This window comes from Cyprinodon variegatus, unplaced genomic scaffold (genome assembly GCF_000732505.1).
Source record: "Cyprinodon variegatus isolate N-32 unplaced genomic scaffold, C_variegatus-1.0 Scaffold237, whole genome shotgun sequence".
In the NCBI taxonomy this organism is placed as follows: Eukaryota; Metazoa; Chordata; class Actinopteri; order Cyprinodontiformes; family Cyprinodontidae; genus Cyprinodon; species Cyprinodon variegatus.
The window spans coordinates 1,016,971-1,033,652 of record NW_015150690.1 but is presented as its reverse complement, the minus strand read 5'-3'; the positions used below and the strand labels follow the sequence as shown (position 1 = coordinate 1,033,652).

The 16,682-nt window shown below is 39.4% G+C and overlaps 1 protein-coding gene across 1 annotated transcript in view; it reads left to right on the top strand.

The window, feature by feature from the left end:
* kcnmb4 (potassium channel subfamily M regulatory beta subunit 4) overlaps positions 1-16,682 on the top strand; it is a 43,339-nt gene that overhangs the window by 9,109 nt on the left and 17,548 nt on the right. The gene's annotated exons all lie outside the window — the stretch shown is intronic.

The following is a 16,682-nucleotide window of genomic DNA, read 5'->3' as shown; positions in this document are numbered from 1 at the left end:
CCTGCCAATATTATTGGTTTATAGAAACACTTTGCTTCTATCCGCTTTTGTTTAAAGTTTAAGTAAATCTTTTGGGGGAATAAGAAATAGGTCAGTTGTTGTCATACCTGATGTTAAGTATTGTTCTCTGTTGGAGAAATATGACTTGATGAAAACCCTCCAATCGTTCCGCACTTCAGGAACCATCTTTTAAAGGAAAGGTCCGGTCATATTCAGATTTCAAACTTCTGAAAATACTTTAAATATGAAATTATTACATACTGTTCAATAAATTAGAAATGATTTTAATTAAGAGTAATTTTCATTTGAATGTGGGCATCCATGTTTGTCAGAGAACACTACTGCCACCTACTGGTTGGTGACGTCACGGTGCGGTATCGGCTGTTGATCAAGTCCCAGTGCTGTATCTGGTGTTTGTCACAACACGTTATTATCCAAGTCACCTTGAAAACATTCTTCTTCCAAATGTTGGCTACAGATTACGTGTTTTTTCTCTGGCCAGAAGTTCGATGGCAAATCCTCCTTCTTCAAGTTGGCGATCCAACGACGAACCCGTAGATCATGAATCATGGTCATTTTTATCCAGCGTATTACAACATCGAACTGCCATGCACGTGGGCATTGTCAGTGTAGGATGCTGCCCCCAATCAAGGATGAGACTTCACTGATGGTTTTATGGATTTTTAATTCCTTTAGAGTCATATTCCATAAGCTGTAGTCTTTAAATCCACATATCACCGCAGTAAGCGCTGAAACACATAACATTTATACAGCTTATCATTTCACATTAAACCATTTTAAATGCTTCAACTTGTGCAAAAATAACCACTTGCAGATGCTATTATACAAATGAATAACACACTTTTTGCCTCTTCGTAGGGGCTGCCAGGACTATATTCAATGATACCGTAGCTCCGCGTCTAATCCAATGCCGTACGTATGAGTAAACATGCTAACCGCCACTACATTGCACGGGACCAGAAACACAAAAGCTTAACAAAATAAAAGCACTTAGCTCAAACCGGAAGTTGTTGACACTGTGAAAGAAAAAGTGTGTACAAAACAAATGAACTCAACTCAGAACTCAACTTCATTTGCTGCAAAAAGAAAAAGGTTATGGTTATTTACAGTCAGTTTAACTATAGCTCTGGTGAATTTCAATGGTGATGTGTCTATTAGTTCCCATTTATTTTGCTTGTAAAGCGGGGAGAATAGCGCTAGACTTACCGCACCGTGACATCACAGCCGAAAGATGTCAGGAGAGGTGTTACTATATTTGGCCGGTCCCGGACTCAGTGATCGCAATGGAAAATATTATTTTTAGTTTTTTAGTGATTGACGATAAATTTATTAAATCACCGGAAACTTATTAGTTTTAGGTTTAAATAATGATCCATTGATCATTCCTTGCTGACTTTTCCTTTAACTCCACCACTTCTTAAAGCGTTATCACATATATAGTTTATTTTTTAATAAAATGAGTGTGTTTATCTGTGATGTTTTACAGCTTGCTGAAGGATATACTTTACAGTTTTATTTTCTTTTTTTGCTCAAACTGATTCAGCACAGATGGAAACAACACATTTCTACGCCCAGAATAAAGACATTAGCACCACTGAAAACTGTTGGCATGGCTTGAGCTGGTTTCAAATTAACATCAAAACAGGAGAGTTTGAAGAAGCACAGACCTGAAATGAAAAAAGATGTGATTGAGAGTGACGATGACTGAAGGATGGAGATAAAAATGGAAGCACAGCTGCAGCCATGGCAGCTACATGTGCTGTTATTTACTTCTGATCCTTAAGTCTGCCAGGAGTGTTTGTCGGATTGGTTTTTGGATTGCAGCCATTTAAATCTATTTCTGTTCAGCGCAGGACTTCTTGGAGAAACAAAACCCTCATCGACCTTAACAAACGGCTGATGGGGAAACGTCACAGCTCCGACTTGTTCCGCACTGACTTAATAGAAGCTCTCAGTTTGTTCAGGCTTGTGAAATGTGGGCCTTTATGATCAGGGATTAGAAGAGCAGATGCTCCGTTTAAAGCAACAGATGCGTCACTTTGATGCATGGCAACACAGCTTCACAAAGTAACCAAGGTTTATCCGGAGTATCTGAAATTTTTCTGATACAACAATCTTTTCTAAGAAATCCAGACTCATTTAGGGCAGGAACGACTTATCTGTCCCTGTTAGGAGAAAACTAAAATCCCTTTATTGGAGCTCTGATGGAACATAAGGGGTCCAAAAAAGAAATGCTACCCTCTCTTCTGCTCAGAAAAGAAAATGGAGTCACAGTTCAATGAGTTTCAGCTCTATCTGGAACATTTGGGTCAAAATTTGGCAAAAGCATAAAACCTTGGATCCATTCTTTCTCCTGCTCCACTGGCTTTAAAGGCATCATGTAAAACTCAGTGATGTTACTGACCAAGCATGCTATAATTTCTAGATCCTTGTGTTTTTTTTATTCAGGTTCTGTTCCCGCCGTCATTAAAAAGTTACCTTCTAATAACAGAAGAGAATTAATCCTATAAAGTCTGAGATATTATTTCCACCTGATTAATGAGATCTTTCCTCGAAGGCAGAGGTCATGGATCAGGACCCACCTGCTGGCTAATCCGGACCCAACCTGATTTAAAACATTTCTAAGTTACCGCATGTTGTCTAACGGCAGTAACTAACTTCACTTGTATCGCTCTGGATCCAGGAGCCAATATGGATCCAGGCTCAAAATGAGCACCTTGATATGTGCTTGAGAATAGCTTTGTCTCCATTCAAACCCAGATTTAAAGCCAGTTAAAGTCAGTTCAGGTGTTTTATAAAATATGTGAATCAGGAAATTGTCTATATACCAAACTGAACGATTGTTGTCCTCTACTTCAAAAACACTTTAGATTTTAAAATGGAAAAAAAAATATTTTTTTTTTTTTTTATTCAAAAAGTCAAAGTATAACATGGATGCATAAACATCTCATTTTATTTCAATGTTAAATTCTGTTTAAAGTAACAGATTATGATTAAAAATGTCTCCGGACCTTTACTGGTTGTTGATTTTCTTTATTCGGACCGCGCTGATTTTTAATGGTTACCCCTCCTTTGAACCCTCCAGAAGCCGGCCAGCCTCCCATCATCTCTTGAGTTTTAGGCCAAAATATTAAACCAGCTCTACATTAACTCAGAAGTTCACTCCCCTTCAACCTCAGCGCTTGCCTGGGCTGTCACTACAGCAACCGAGTAAATATAGAGGGGAGAGATGGCGCTCAGTCACCATGGTGACTGATGATGAGGAGACGAGGAGGGAGGGAGGGGAGTCACGCTCCATTCAGGAATCCTTTAATGTCTCGCACAGGGAGAGGATTGAAACTGGAAAAGATGGATGCCACGCTGCGTTCAGATAGGAAACCTCTATTGCTCCGCCCACTTAAAGACCTGAATTACACTGGAGACGTCATCATAACCAGCAGGTTACCCTTAGGGACTACGCTCCATTAATCTTCAACCAATCACTTAGTGAAGTAAACAAAAACAGAAGCACAGCATTAAAAATGTAGGGAAACAATCTTTATACGACATGAAGCTGAGATTGTTCAAAGGAACAGAAGCAGTTTTGACAGTTTGTCACTCATTCTCATAAAAAAAAAAAACACCTTGAAAAAGGTTTAATTAATGTTGCCAGTTTCTCCCTAGTTTTTCACATATATGAGGAAAATAATAATTTATTTGTTTAGAGCAATAAGTGTTGAGCGTCAAGCAGCCAATCAGCTAGATGTAAATCTGGAGAGGTTTGCATGTTGGCTACCAGCATCCTACAAGTGATTCTATGAAAAAAAATAGGGAATCAAAATTATTCTTTCATTCTTTCACCTTCTGCTCTTCCATGAACAAAACTGACTCTTCAAGGACTCATCAAAGTTGGAAAATGTATTAAGAACTGTCTTTTTTAAATGATTTCCATGTAAATTTTTAGAAAAAATATCACTGTCCATCTAAACCAGAGAACGGTCCCTGCTGCTCTCCTTAGCTCACCCCACTGAAGGATTTATGTTTGATCAGATGGATTTTTATGTCTGATGATTCTGGGTTAAATGCATGTTTTTGGATCTTTATCCTTCTGGATCAGTTTCCCAGCTAAAACCATCAAATTTTAATTTTGAGTATTTTAGGTGTTTCTAAGACTTCCTGACACCATGCGAGTTTCCCAGACTCTTTGGAAGAGAAACAGGCCCACAGCATTACAGATTCTCCCCCGTACTTAAAGTCGTAGGGAAATAATATTTAAATGTCAAATCATTCTGGCTTAAACATGTATATAAATGTACTCTTTATCAGACAATATTGTCCAAAAGGTAGAAAATTTCTATAAAAAAAAAAAAAAAAAAATTCTGTCTTAAAATCAGTTTGTTTGTTTTTTCGTTATCTTATGCAGGCCAGTCAGTTATACGTCAGCCTGAACACCTAAATTCGGCCAATCATATGTCAAAGGTCATCTGTCAATCAAATTTTTTCAATCATAGCATCTTGATTCATATGTCGCAGCAAATATACGCAACGGTTGAAATAAGAAATCAGAATCATGTCCTTTCCCATTGAGTATCATTGAGTCTTCTACACCAAACCAAGCTTCTGCCGCCCTGGCGTCCTCTTCCATAACATCTTCATCTCAGCTTTTCTCCTCTAAATAAAAAATGTGTCACGGAGGAGACTCATCCACGACCTCCGACACTAAACTCTCCTCCTCTTCCATGTTTCCTCTGTCCATAGCGTTCTATGACAGTGTTGCTTCTAAGTCACCAATTTAGTGCTACTTGGTCCCAATGGAATTTCCCATTTGGAACCTACAAGCACTAAGTTGCTAACTGGTTAGCAAGATGCTTCAGACAAACCGGCCACAACTTGCTTGCAAAATTCTGCCACAACTTGATAAGCGACCAATCACATTCACTTTATTCACTCGTGTAAAGTCGGGCACGACTCAGGAGAAATCGGAAATGTAACGGTTGGAACAGCCGCTTCCCTATGACTTTAATAATGGGAATGGTATGTTTCTACTCATTCATCCGTATGGAAGCTTTTGGAAGTATTTTCCTGAACCTAAGCTGACCCAAGCCCATTACTCTCTGAAACTACAGCAGAGTTTATGTTTCTAATGGTTGTAAGAAAGCGTCCTAAATGCCTCGCCATGTAGACATGCTTGGTAATTCTGTCGCCTTGTGGCAAAGAAGTACCTAGGGTTGAAGTTTGCATGTTCTCCCAGGGAATGTGTGTGAGCTCTCTGGGTACTCCAGTTTCCTTCCACAGTCCAAATAAAAAAAGCCCTGTGACAGACTGGCAACTTTTCCAGGATATACCCCACCTCTCTCCCTCAGAGCTCTCACAAGGACAAAATGGGGGGTAAAGATAAAATTAGATTTATATTTTTATTTGACAGGGACAGTGTACATTAATAAGCCAATGCCCCAGAATTAGCCAAAAGGCTATTTTTCATGTGGACAGATCTTAAATTTGTCTACCTAAAAACACAACAGTAAGAATTTTAAAGTGAAAAATATAAAGAGAAATAAAAATAGCTATAACTCTTCAAAACTTGTTTCAAAATACAGAATTAATGTACGCTAGACTACAGATTTTAGATTAATAAAATGGAATAAAACATTCAAACTAAAGTTAATAAATTTCTCTCATTGCTCCGGATTTGGACATGAGAAATGTGTAACTTGAAAACACTGAACTTCTTGTCTTCAATAATGTCTAAAATCTCAATAGTAAACAAACAATGCATTTGGGGTGACATATTTACCTTCACCATGGTAATGTATCATTGCCTTCGTTGATTTGAGTCGTCATTTCACCTCAATGGAGTTTATTGTTTTGTTGATGTTTTTTTTTCCCATCATCAGAAATTAATAAAGTGATATGAAATATGAAATCAGTTGTAATGTTTAGACCTACAGCCTATTGAAAATGGATCCGGTCTTTATGTGTAAACACTAATTAGGCTGAACAATAATTAGAGGTTGTAATAATAATGGTTCATTAATCAAAGCATGAAGGTCCCAGTCCTTTAACATCAGGAGTCAATGGGAGCTCAGGGAACTCCTGAAGCTTCCATGTTTGTAGATGTTTTCCTGTTATAACTCCAGAAATGAAGGACAGACAGCAGATAAACCGGCATGGTAAAGGACATTTAATCTACCTCTAACTCCTCCTGAGCTCTGTGACCTTTCACCAGCAGACATTCAGGCAGCATTAATTGCAGAGTCGTCTAAAATGGACTTTGTGGACGTAAACCAGCCGACTGAGAGCCAGATGAAGGGAGGCGTTCTCCCAGTTAATTGGTGTTGTGTCTATAGGGGGCGGTTAGTTAATGGAGCCACCTGTGGACTAGATGACTGACGTGACATTAAGATGTTCATCGGTGCGGCGCCCGCACAGACATCCCAACCGTCTCTGTTTATGAGAAGCTAAGATGGTTGAAGAAAAGAACCAAGGAGACGAATTATTGAACATCCTAAACATGAACTAGTTCTTTTCAGCCAGGTTAAAGTGAATCGGTTCATAGTTCCCAGCTCCAATAAGAACTAGTTTTTATTTATCAGATTTTGTCTGAATACATTTTTTAGAGATATATTAGAAAATACAAACTGTATGCATAGTTACACTAATAAACATTCTGTATATTTTATCGTACTGTACGCAGTATATTTATTGCTACATCAGTTGTTTGAACTATACAATGATTATTCCAAACATTTAGTCAGATTATTTAAACACTGATGAATAATAAATCTATGCATAAACAGATTTCTAGATAAATTCATGCCATTCTCTGTTAAAAACTAGATATTGTGGGGGTGGATAACAACACGAAGGAGGTTGGTTCAAACACTTCTTTACTCCAACTGAGAGCAACAATACAGCAAAATACACACACACACACATATATATACACATATTACAAACCACTGAAGAAACATATTTTCCTATGGTTACAACTTCTCCACTGAGTGAGAGTGAAGCCCCCGAATGGTCTGCCACAATATGATCTAATTTTTTCTTCTGGTTGGATCGAATGTGAGTTTCACTGACTCAACTGCATCTACAGTACCTCAGAAACTAATTGAATTCTGTTCAGTTTATTTATATAGCACCAATTCACAACACATCATCTCAAGGCACTTTACAATTCACCAGATCATACATCTGTTAGAGTTTGGTTGAGATTTAGAGGACCCAAATACAGAGGCGAGGAGGCAGAGGTGAGTTCTTGAAGATTTAATTTAGTACTCACAGCCAACTCTGGCAGGAATCCAAAAATCCAACATAAAAAGTACAGAAAAAACCAGAACCATGGAGACATCGGGGAAAACAAGTAAGAGGAGCCAGGAAAAGACGAGGAACCAGCACTGAGGAACTGCACAGGGAGGGTATATATGGGAGACTGAACAAAGACAGGACTAAGGAGCTGATTGGGAGCAGGTGTGAAAAGAGGATTCTAGAAGGGAGTTAGGGAAAAGGAGACCAACACAAGAGGGCAACCAAGAAAAACATAAGAACTCAAATACATCCAGAAAGCACAACAAAACAGGAATTAAACCAATAAAACTAGAAAACAAAAAAATAAACATGGATCAAAGTGAAACTGAAAACTAAACAGAACCAATACCGTGACACATCTAATCTAATATTAAACTTTCGATACAAGAAAGCTAAAATAAATGTGTGTAACTGTCACTTCTTAACCTTTAGATTAAGCAGGAGGTTTATTTTATAAATCCTTCGTGTTAGTAGTGTCTTTTTTGGACAAAAGTTTTCAAATATTTACAATTAGTTTTTTTTTACTCTTAAATCAAAGCCTCACAATTAATTCACATCGCCTATTCATATAAATTTGTCCATAAAGGAGTTAACCAGCCTTAATTTTCCTTTTTTAATGAAATCTTAAGCCTGCTTAATCACATTAGCTGATGGAATCATTCATCATCGCTGCTGTTTTTATGGTTTCTTTCAGGAAATCATGTAACCAGATAGGTTTAAAGGTTGGAGCCTAAGCTTTTAATTAATATTCTAAAGTACAAAGGCTAACCCGTCCATCTTCTGCCCGTACTTTGGAGGAAAATATGTCAGATATTTAAAACAATGTAAATCTTTCAGTGACTTTCTAAGCACAGCACCATTATTTCATGAACTGCTTTATTTCACTTTCGATCTCCACTCCACTCATGAATGTGTTCATCTAAACTTCTTTTTATTGCTTTCTATCATGCCTTTTGTTTGGGTTTCACGACGTAAAACCAGACTTCACACCTGGTGACTCCATGGATCAGAGTGCTGTAATTTGCATGGTAATGCATCAACACGCACTCAGGTTTGATGGTTTTGTCACATTTTAATTAGAGCTGCAGGTCTGCGTAGCTATCTGATGAGAAAAGCCACTCGATCATTTTCTATTTGCAAGGCCTGAATTTACACCTGACTCAGAGTGCTTTCCCTTCTAAGAAAGCCTTTATTAATCATCCATTTTTAACCTGACTCAGAACCTTGAAGGTGAAACTGTTCTGTCCCAAAGTCGAGCCGTAATAACATCCTCATGAGGTCCGATCCCATATGAACCCACTGACTTGGATATATAGAGTCGGATCATTTTTACTTTTACTGCCAGGCTTTTTCCCTGCTCTCATCTCCAAAGTTCATTTCAGTTGGAACAAAAATGAGATGAACCCCTGACCTCAATAAAGTAAAGATGGCTCGGGGTGTGTGAGAGAAAGTGTGTTTATATGAAGGCGCTTGTGATCAGACCGTATGCTTCCCTCAAATGGGTCGAGATGAATTCAGGTTTCCTTTCTAGCATGAAACTGTTAAACAACGGAGGAATAGAGGAAAAGGTCTCCTTCTCTATGTTGGGAAGTCATTTGCTGATCAGGCTGTAAACCCTGGTTGGAGTTCACAATGTCCCTCTGACGGCTCATAAAACATTATAACTCACAGCTTTCACCAAAGCGCCATGCTTGGAACTGCAGACTCTATTAACCCTGAACTCCATTTAACAGTGTTTATGTTCAGCATATTTGTTCTCCCAGAGTGCATTTCTGCCTTCAAATGTCCTGAAAGGTACCACTCTGTGAGGACATCTTTCCCCCAAAGTCTTTGCTTCCAACTAAAGCTGCTTTGGCATCATCAGGGATCTATAATACCTCCACAAATGCACAGCGCAGATGTTAGCTGTGTGACAAGGATTACTCCACATGATTTCAGAGATTTAGTTTGTTGGACTTAAATTCTGCTGCAGCTGTCTCTGCAATGGTTCAGTATTTTCTGTCTTCTGAATCAGAAGGGTTTGACTTGGCCTACTTTACACAAACTGGATTTCCACTGGTCCCACCTGAGCCACTTAAGGGGACAGGGGATCAAAATGGTTTACCAGTTCAACATGGCCAACATTTGTATGTGAATATTCCCCAACTGACATCTACAGTGAGGAAAATAGGTGTTTGAACACCCTTCAAGTTTTCCCAAATACAAATCATGGGGGGTCTGACATTTTCATCTTAGGTGCATGGCCAACGTAGGAGACATAATCACAAAAAACATAAAAAATCAATCCTGTAATTTTTCACCAGGTTTGCACACACACCAGGAGGGATTTTGACCCACTCCCCCACACAGATCTTCTCTAGGTCCGTCAGGTTTCTGGGCTGTTGCTGAGAAACAAATTTTGGAGCTTCCTCCAAAGATTCCCTTCTGGGTTTAGGTCTGGAGCCTGGCTAGGCCATGCCAGGAACCTTGATATGCTTCTTCCAGAGCCACTCCTTGGTTATCTGGCAGTGCTCTGGGTCATTATCATGTTGGAAGACCCAGCGTTGACCCATCTTCAATGCTCTAAGTGAGGGAAGGAGGTTCTTCCCCAAAATCTCGCAACACATGGCCCCGGTCATCCTGCCCTTAAAACAGTGGAACGCCCTGTCCCATGTGCAGAAAAACACCCCCAAAGCATGATGCTACCACCCCCATGCTTCACAGTGGGGATGGTATTCTTGGTGGTATTTCCTCCTTTTTAAGACCAAAAAGTTCTATTTTGGTCTACTTCAGACGGGCCTTGACATGTGCTGGTTTAAGCAGGGCAACCAAGTAGGCCTTTCGAGACCTACAATTTAGTCTCTGGTGTCTTTGGACAGCTCTTTGGTCTTGGCCATGTTCAGTTGGAGGGGACAGGTGTCTTTATGATGCTAACGACCTCAAACAGGTGCATCTAATTTAGAGTAATGACTGCAATGGAGGTGGACTTTTTAGAGGCAGGTATTCAAATACTTATTTGTATATGTAATATGTAAAGAATGAAAATTAAGAAAATCAGACATTGGGATTTCTGGATTTTTTAATTAGAGTATGTCTCTCACAGAGGACATGCACCAAAGATGAAAATTTCAGAGCCCTCCATGATTTCAGGGGTGGGAGGGACACTGTCCACAGAACCATTGTTGGCTCAGAGACATTACAGCAGCTTATTTCTCAATACACTTCAAGTGTGTCTGTATGCCATCTGGCCGGCTCCTGTTACAACATCCCAAAACATTTTCTCTCTTCTTTAAGCCTCCTTCATAATATGTTTGAGAAGTATTCAAAGCAGCCAGAGAATCAGAATTTCCATGTAAATAACTTGATAATCAGTATTTTATTTAAAAAAATAAACTCTCCAAGACCTTTTAAAATGAAAGTTATTTCAATCCTGATTGACTGATTAGGATCGTGGACAGAAGCTGCAGACCTTTCATGATTCAGATTGAAACTCTCCTCCTTAAGTTTCTGTCATTTAAGGAATGAATGTACCCCGTATAACCAGTTCTGGGCCTAAAACCGTTCATATGCGGTCTCATTAATGGGGGCGATACGAACGCAATGTGACAGAAAAGAGAAGGAGGAAGGAAGAGGAGATGGGCCAGGTGGGTGGCTCCGTTCAGCCAATTACTGCTCCAGTAATTTCCTCATTTATGACTTAATTATGTTATAAATGTAGATGATGAGAGTTGTGGGTAACTAGAGGGCAACACAGCACACGCTCATAGACATAATCTGGATTCATTTATCCACAGAGTCCCTAGTCTTATAATTTAGCTGCTTACCTTTTCTCAATTTATGGATTTATTTTAAGAAATCATTTGCAAGGAACCCTAACCTGGTGAAGCGGGTTTTCTTCAGTCCCAAATCTTGAATTATTTGTTGAAAACGACTGCTGGGCCACTGACTGGACCGGACCAGGGCTGGGGGCCGGAAAGGCAGGGAAGCAAGGGGCCGCCGTTGTCCAGGCTACCGTTACCGGGTCAGGTTTGGTCGCTTCCTCCCCAACTGGCTCCCTGTTGTGACTACCTGCTGCACTTGAATCGACCAAAATCCCGGACGATTTTGAAATTCCCCCATTGTTTTAGTTCTGAAAAGTAGGACATGTTCGGGAAAAAGAGGATGTCTGGTCAACCTAACTTTGTGTCAAAATCAAAGCAATCACGACTTGCCAGTCTTCGTTTTATGACTTGAATCTTAGTTGTTTGCGAGACTTTCACTTCTTGACTTGGAACTTAAACAGATCTTAACGTTAGACTCGACAGGACTTCCATGTCTAGACTCAGGACTCCCTTTGGGTCTTGACTTAAAACGTGCATGTTTGACTTGAAATAGGACTCGATACATTGCTGGAAATTCAACATTTCAGTCCCTAAAAATCCAAATATTCTTGTCACATTAAGGATTGAAAACCGAGTTTTCAGTTATCTCGATGCAGCAGTTATAGTGATACAGCAGTTATCGCGATGCAGCAGCTATCATGATGCAGCATTTATCGCTTTGCAGCAGTTATAATACAGCAGTTATCATGATGCAGCAGTTATCGCTTTGCAGCATTTATCATAATGCAGCAGTTATCAAGATGCAGAAATTATCTTGATGCAGCAGTTATCATGATGCTGCAGTTATGATACAGCAGTTATCATAATGCAGCAGTTATCAAGATGCAGAAGTTGTCTTGATGCAGCAGTTATCATGATGCAGCACGTATCATGATGCAGCAGTTAGTTATGGTGTTGCAGCAGTTATTGTGTTGCAGGAGTTATTGTGTTGCAGTAGTTATCGTGATGCAGCAGAGGTGTTCAGCGGTTTCCAGCTGAGTCATCTCTGACCCATTTATCACAGACAGGTAGATGTAGCTTTATTTCAATCGGTTTAGTGGGTCAGAAAGAGGGGCAGAGGATTAGCGACGACAGAAAGCCTCTGATTGATCCTGATTATCTGTTTAAATTTATTACAAAGCAGCATAAAGCAAACAGTTGCTCCATAACTTCATGTTTTACTCTGAAGACAAAAAGAAAATCTCCTGTCTTTCAGTTTTTTTTTAATTTTTAAAGCCAATTAATTTGGTTCCTTATGTCTTCCTTTATTAGCTTATTTTTTGTGTTTGTCTGTATGATGTTGTCTGGGTTTGACAATTCCAGCCTGGGTGAGTGTTGAGATCTTTAAGGAGGTGGGGATGAAACGCCAGGAAGAAGATGGAGGGTGGATTAAGTCATCTTAAATATTATTCCCTCCAGAGTCTGGTTTCATGTTTTATTTATCTTCACATCTTTTTTTTTCTTGTTTTCTAGTGTGTTTTATTCCCTTTGTTGGATTTTTCATGTAGTTTGGGTCGTTTCTGTCATGCTGTCTCTTCTGGGGGTTTTCAGTGGTTTATTAGAAATAATGGCTTACTTTTTAATTGTTTAATTATAAAAATCAAAACACTGCTACCCATGCTCTGTTTGTTATTGCTTCATTGTTTGATAAAGTATTGTAGCTCAGCCTGTCATGGTTTTAATGGCTTAATTTCAGGTTTAAAGCACTTTGTGTTTTAACGTTTGTGTCTCTTCATCTCTGCTGATTCAAGTCGCTAATTTCAGTCCAATCATAAAGTTTCTCTCCTTCACTGATCCAGCCGGGGTGATCACCGTCTGCGCTGTCAGCCTGATGGGATGTGATGGATGCTGCTGGGCTCCCAGTTAATTGTTTTCATTGTCTGTTGTCATGTTAATGCTTCATCTTTTAAATGAGAAACAAAACAAGCAGATGACCTTAGAGTCTTTGGTAAGATCCTTTGATTTTGGACTGGCTGAACTCTCTGCCTACAGTATAAAAATATAGATTTAGAAAGAAGGAGGAGGTAAAAATCATAATCTTATGGATCCTTTAGTACTCTGAAATGTAAAGGTTTAATTTTTAGAATAATCATCCTTAAAGGAAACTAATCTACAGGCTTTAACTTTGGGAGCAGGACATTACTACTTTATCATTTAATTAATAGTTACCAATATTACTTAATTAATTATTACCAAGAGCTTGTTTGTAAAAAAAGGCCTTATGGAGCAATCAAACTAAATATGAACGTGCAAAAAATATCTATAGTTTAAAAAAAATCCCCTGCATTCAATCAAAGCAAACAATGTTTAAGATGGAACCAGCTCTGTGAGACATTTTGCCGCCCAGCACAACTATTGTTGCCTCAAGTTCTCCTAAACGGTTAAAATGTTCTTTCATGTTCTTTTTTCTGAATTTGCCTTCTGCATTTATTTATTTACTCAGTTAGACTCTATGTAAAAAACTGTTCTTATTTCTAAAAAATTAACTGTATAATAAGTTTTTTAATATTTTTTGGATGTTATAAATAGAGAATTCTTACTTACTTCGAAGCGTTGCCATCCTGCCGAGACCTTTTGCAGCTTCTTTGTACTTCTCATTAAATTCTAGCTCCCCCCCTGCCTGCGGTGCTAAAATATTATGTAGTTGAAATGTGCAGAGCTGCAGAAATAAAAATTAAGTCTAGTTTTCTTGAAATTAGTCTTTTGTTTCTGGATTTTTATCAGAAAAGTACAATAATTTGGCAATGGACTAAAATTATTTATGTTTTAACCAAAACCAAAAAACTTTGATAATCTCTAATTATCTTATTTTACCTTATTTACCCACTCTAATTAAGGGCAAATATTCTTATTTTAAGACAATTTGACTTTTTTAGAGCAGTTCTGCAGTGAGAAAACCACCTACACGCCACTTTCTGAAGGTTTTCTGGGACACTGGGGGACCTTAGACCTCCAGAAGGAGGTGAGGTGTGGAGGAGGTTTCAGGTAGAACCGCTGCTCCTCCACATCTAAGTTGCTGAGATGGTTGATCTGATCAGGATGGCTTCAGTTTAGAGGTTTTCAGCCTTGTTTTCTGTTGTAAAACATCTCCAGGAAGAGCTGGGCATCACTACTGGGTTTCCCTCTGGATCTGTTACCACTTTTGCATTATTCTAAAATTTTCTACTGTTATTCTAAAACTTTAACTCAAACCTTTATCTCAAAGAAAACCTGTTTGATTTTTATTTTTCAGAGTGCAAATGAAAGCTTCTCTCCTTCAGGTTTTATGTGAGGAAACTTGATGTTCTTTCATATGGTTTGGGAAGTGGCGTGGTGATGAACTCCTGAAAGGTCTAAAAGGGGGCAGAGCGTGTGTGTTTATTGAAAGGAAGCACAGCGCTTCTCTTCAGCTGGAAATCATCTGCCTCTCCTGCTGCTGTGACTGAAATAAGACGAGCCTCTTCAGCTGGAAACGTCCTCAAATCATTTCACGGTAGAAAAATCTATGGTGCCTTTAAAACTGAGGACGTGGCTGCCTCTTTTGGGAGATGGAGCGATAAGCGTGACCCTCCGGGTGTGAGAGCATCGCTCGGCTCCTCCGGATGATCCGATCTGCTCCGTTTTTCCCTCTCGTTGCTTCTCTCTGATTCAGGTAATTGTCTCCTTACAGAACTCCGCAGCCGTTCATCCTCAGCCAGCCAATCGCACACACCTCGCCCAGTGACATCAGCGGTGGGCCGCCCTGCCAGATAATTGCGGTTGCCATGCCGACGGGCTGTGGTTACAATCGTTGCTGTCTGTAATAAGCGGCCTAAATGAGATCGATGTGGAGTGAGTGTGCTGTCACGAGGAGGGCTTTGTGAAGCGAGCGGCTGCGGCTTCGCACCCTGATCAGGATGTGGTGGCAGCATGAAAACAGCAGCTCATTTAAATTCCTCCCTAAGATGCTGCCGTCACTTCAGGGTCTTCATATTCAAAGCAGGAACTAGCAGATGCATTTAGGGACAACGTGGAACTTAATGAATTCAGAATTCAGGAAGTGTTTCCACTTAACATGCTCTATTTACAGGAGTGGTTGAATATTTTATAGACAAATTAAAGTTTCTGCTGCAGCTTATTTATTCAAAAGAACAAATGACCCTTTTATATTCAAAGAGGCATTTAAAAAGGAAAAGGAAGGAAGTCAGGTTCTGGGTTTTGATGAGATAGTTTCAGAATTTTGCTTCATATTTCTTAAGATCATGTTTTGGTCGAGCTTTTGTCTGGTTTTAGAGGGTCATAATCATGTTATCTTCCTCTACAAAAACACCTCATAACATAAGGTTGTATACACCAAGTATTCCTCCTGATAGTGAGAATACACAGCTACTTAATAGAGCCGGACCGTTCTGCAGCACCTCATGGACCTCAGACCAACTGATATTCATTAAAGAAACTGATCTACAGCAACTCTAATGGTGCGTTCACAACAGACGCATTTTGAGTGTCAAAAAAGCGTCCAACGCCTCAATTTGGACGGTTGTGGGTTTTAAAAACAGACACGCTGAGCTGCTCTGTTCTTTTCCATTTAATCTAGAGAGTTGCGTGGCTTTGTTTGCTTTGACAGAATAGAAAATGATAACTTTTATGATGCTTTTAATCAGGCAGCAGTGCTGGAAGTCCCAGGTGAAAGCTCTTGGGAGACCCTCAAGGTGTTCAGGGATTTCCTGCTGCCATTCATACTATCTGTAAGAGAATATAATGTATTTTATGAGGTTTGGTAAAACTGCAAGTTTCAGCATATAAAATTAAATATTTTTCATTGGAGTTTTTGACTATTTCAAATAAGGTAGAGTAATAATGATCAGAGCTAATTCATATAATATTTAAATATATGTAGTTTTATGCTAACAGCCCTGCAGAACTGATCACAGGCAGGATGTCATCTGTCTCCCAAACACCTCCTGGATCAGGTTCTCTGATTGGTTGATCCTCAGCATCCTCTGCTCTCAAAACTCGCAGCTCCCGACGCTCAAATAGTCCCTCTGAACCTCTGGAAGCTCCTCGACACCATCTTCTATAGACCATGCAGATAAAGCAGAAGCCCTGATGCTAATAAAACGCTTTGCTGTGAACGCGCCAATAGTTCAAGTCAATCCTCCCGTCCGCCTCCTGTCAGAACATTAAGGTTCCTATCAAACGCAAACAGGAACTTTGCATCAAAATGTTTCTATTAAATATATGATGTTTCTCAATTCACAACAACGCGAGTATGAACTCGTCTCCTCGTCAAATATGTTCTTGAGAAGAACATAGAAAAGTCTGGACTCGGGGAGAACGCAACATAAATATGGGTCAATGGGAACAGAAGCGTACTCGTGACTTCACCACACACTCGACTCGTCTGGAGCTTTTTACTTCCTGTTATTGAGAGTCTGTAGATAATAATAAATTCTGACTTTTTTTATTTAGTGGCGGAATAATAATTAACACATTTTACTGAATTAAACAAAAAAATCACCCAGCGGTCCTTCACACACAGCTATGCAGAGAGAGAGCTGCTGCAGACGGGCT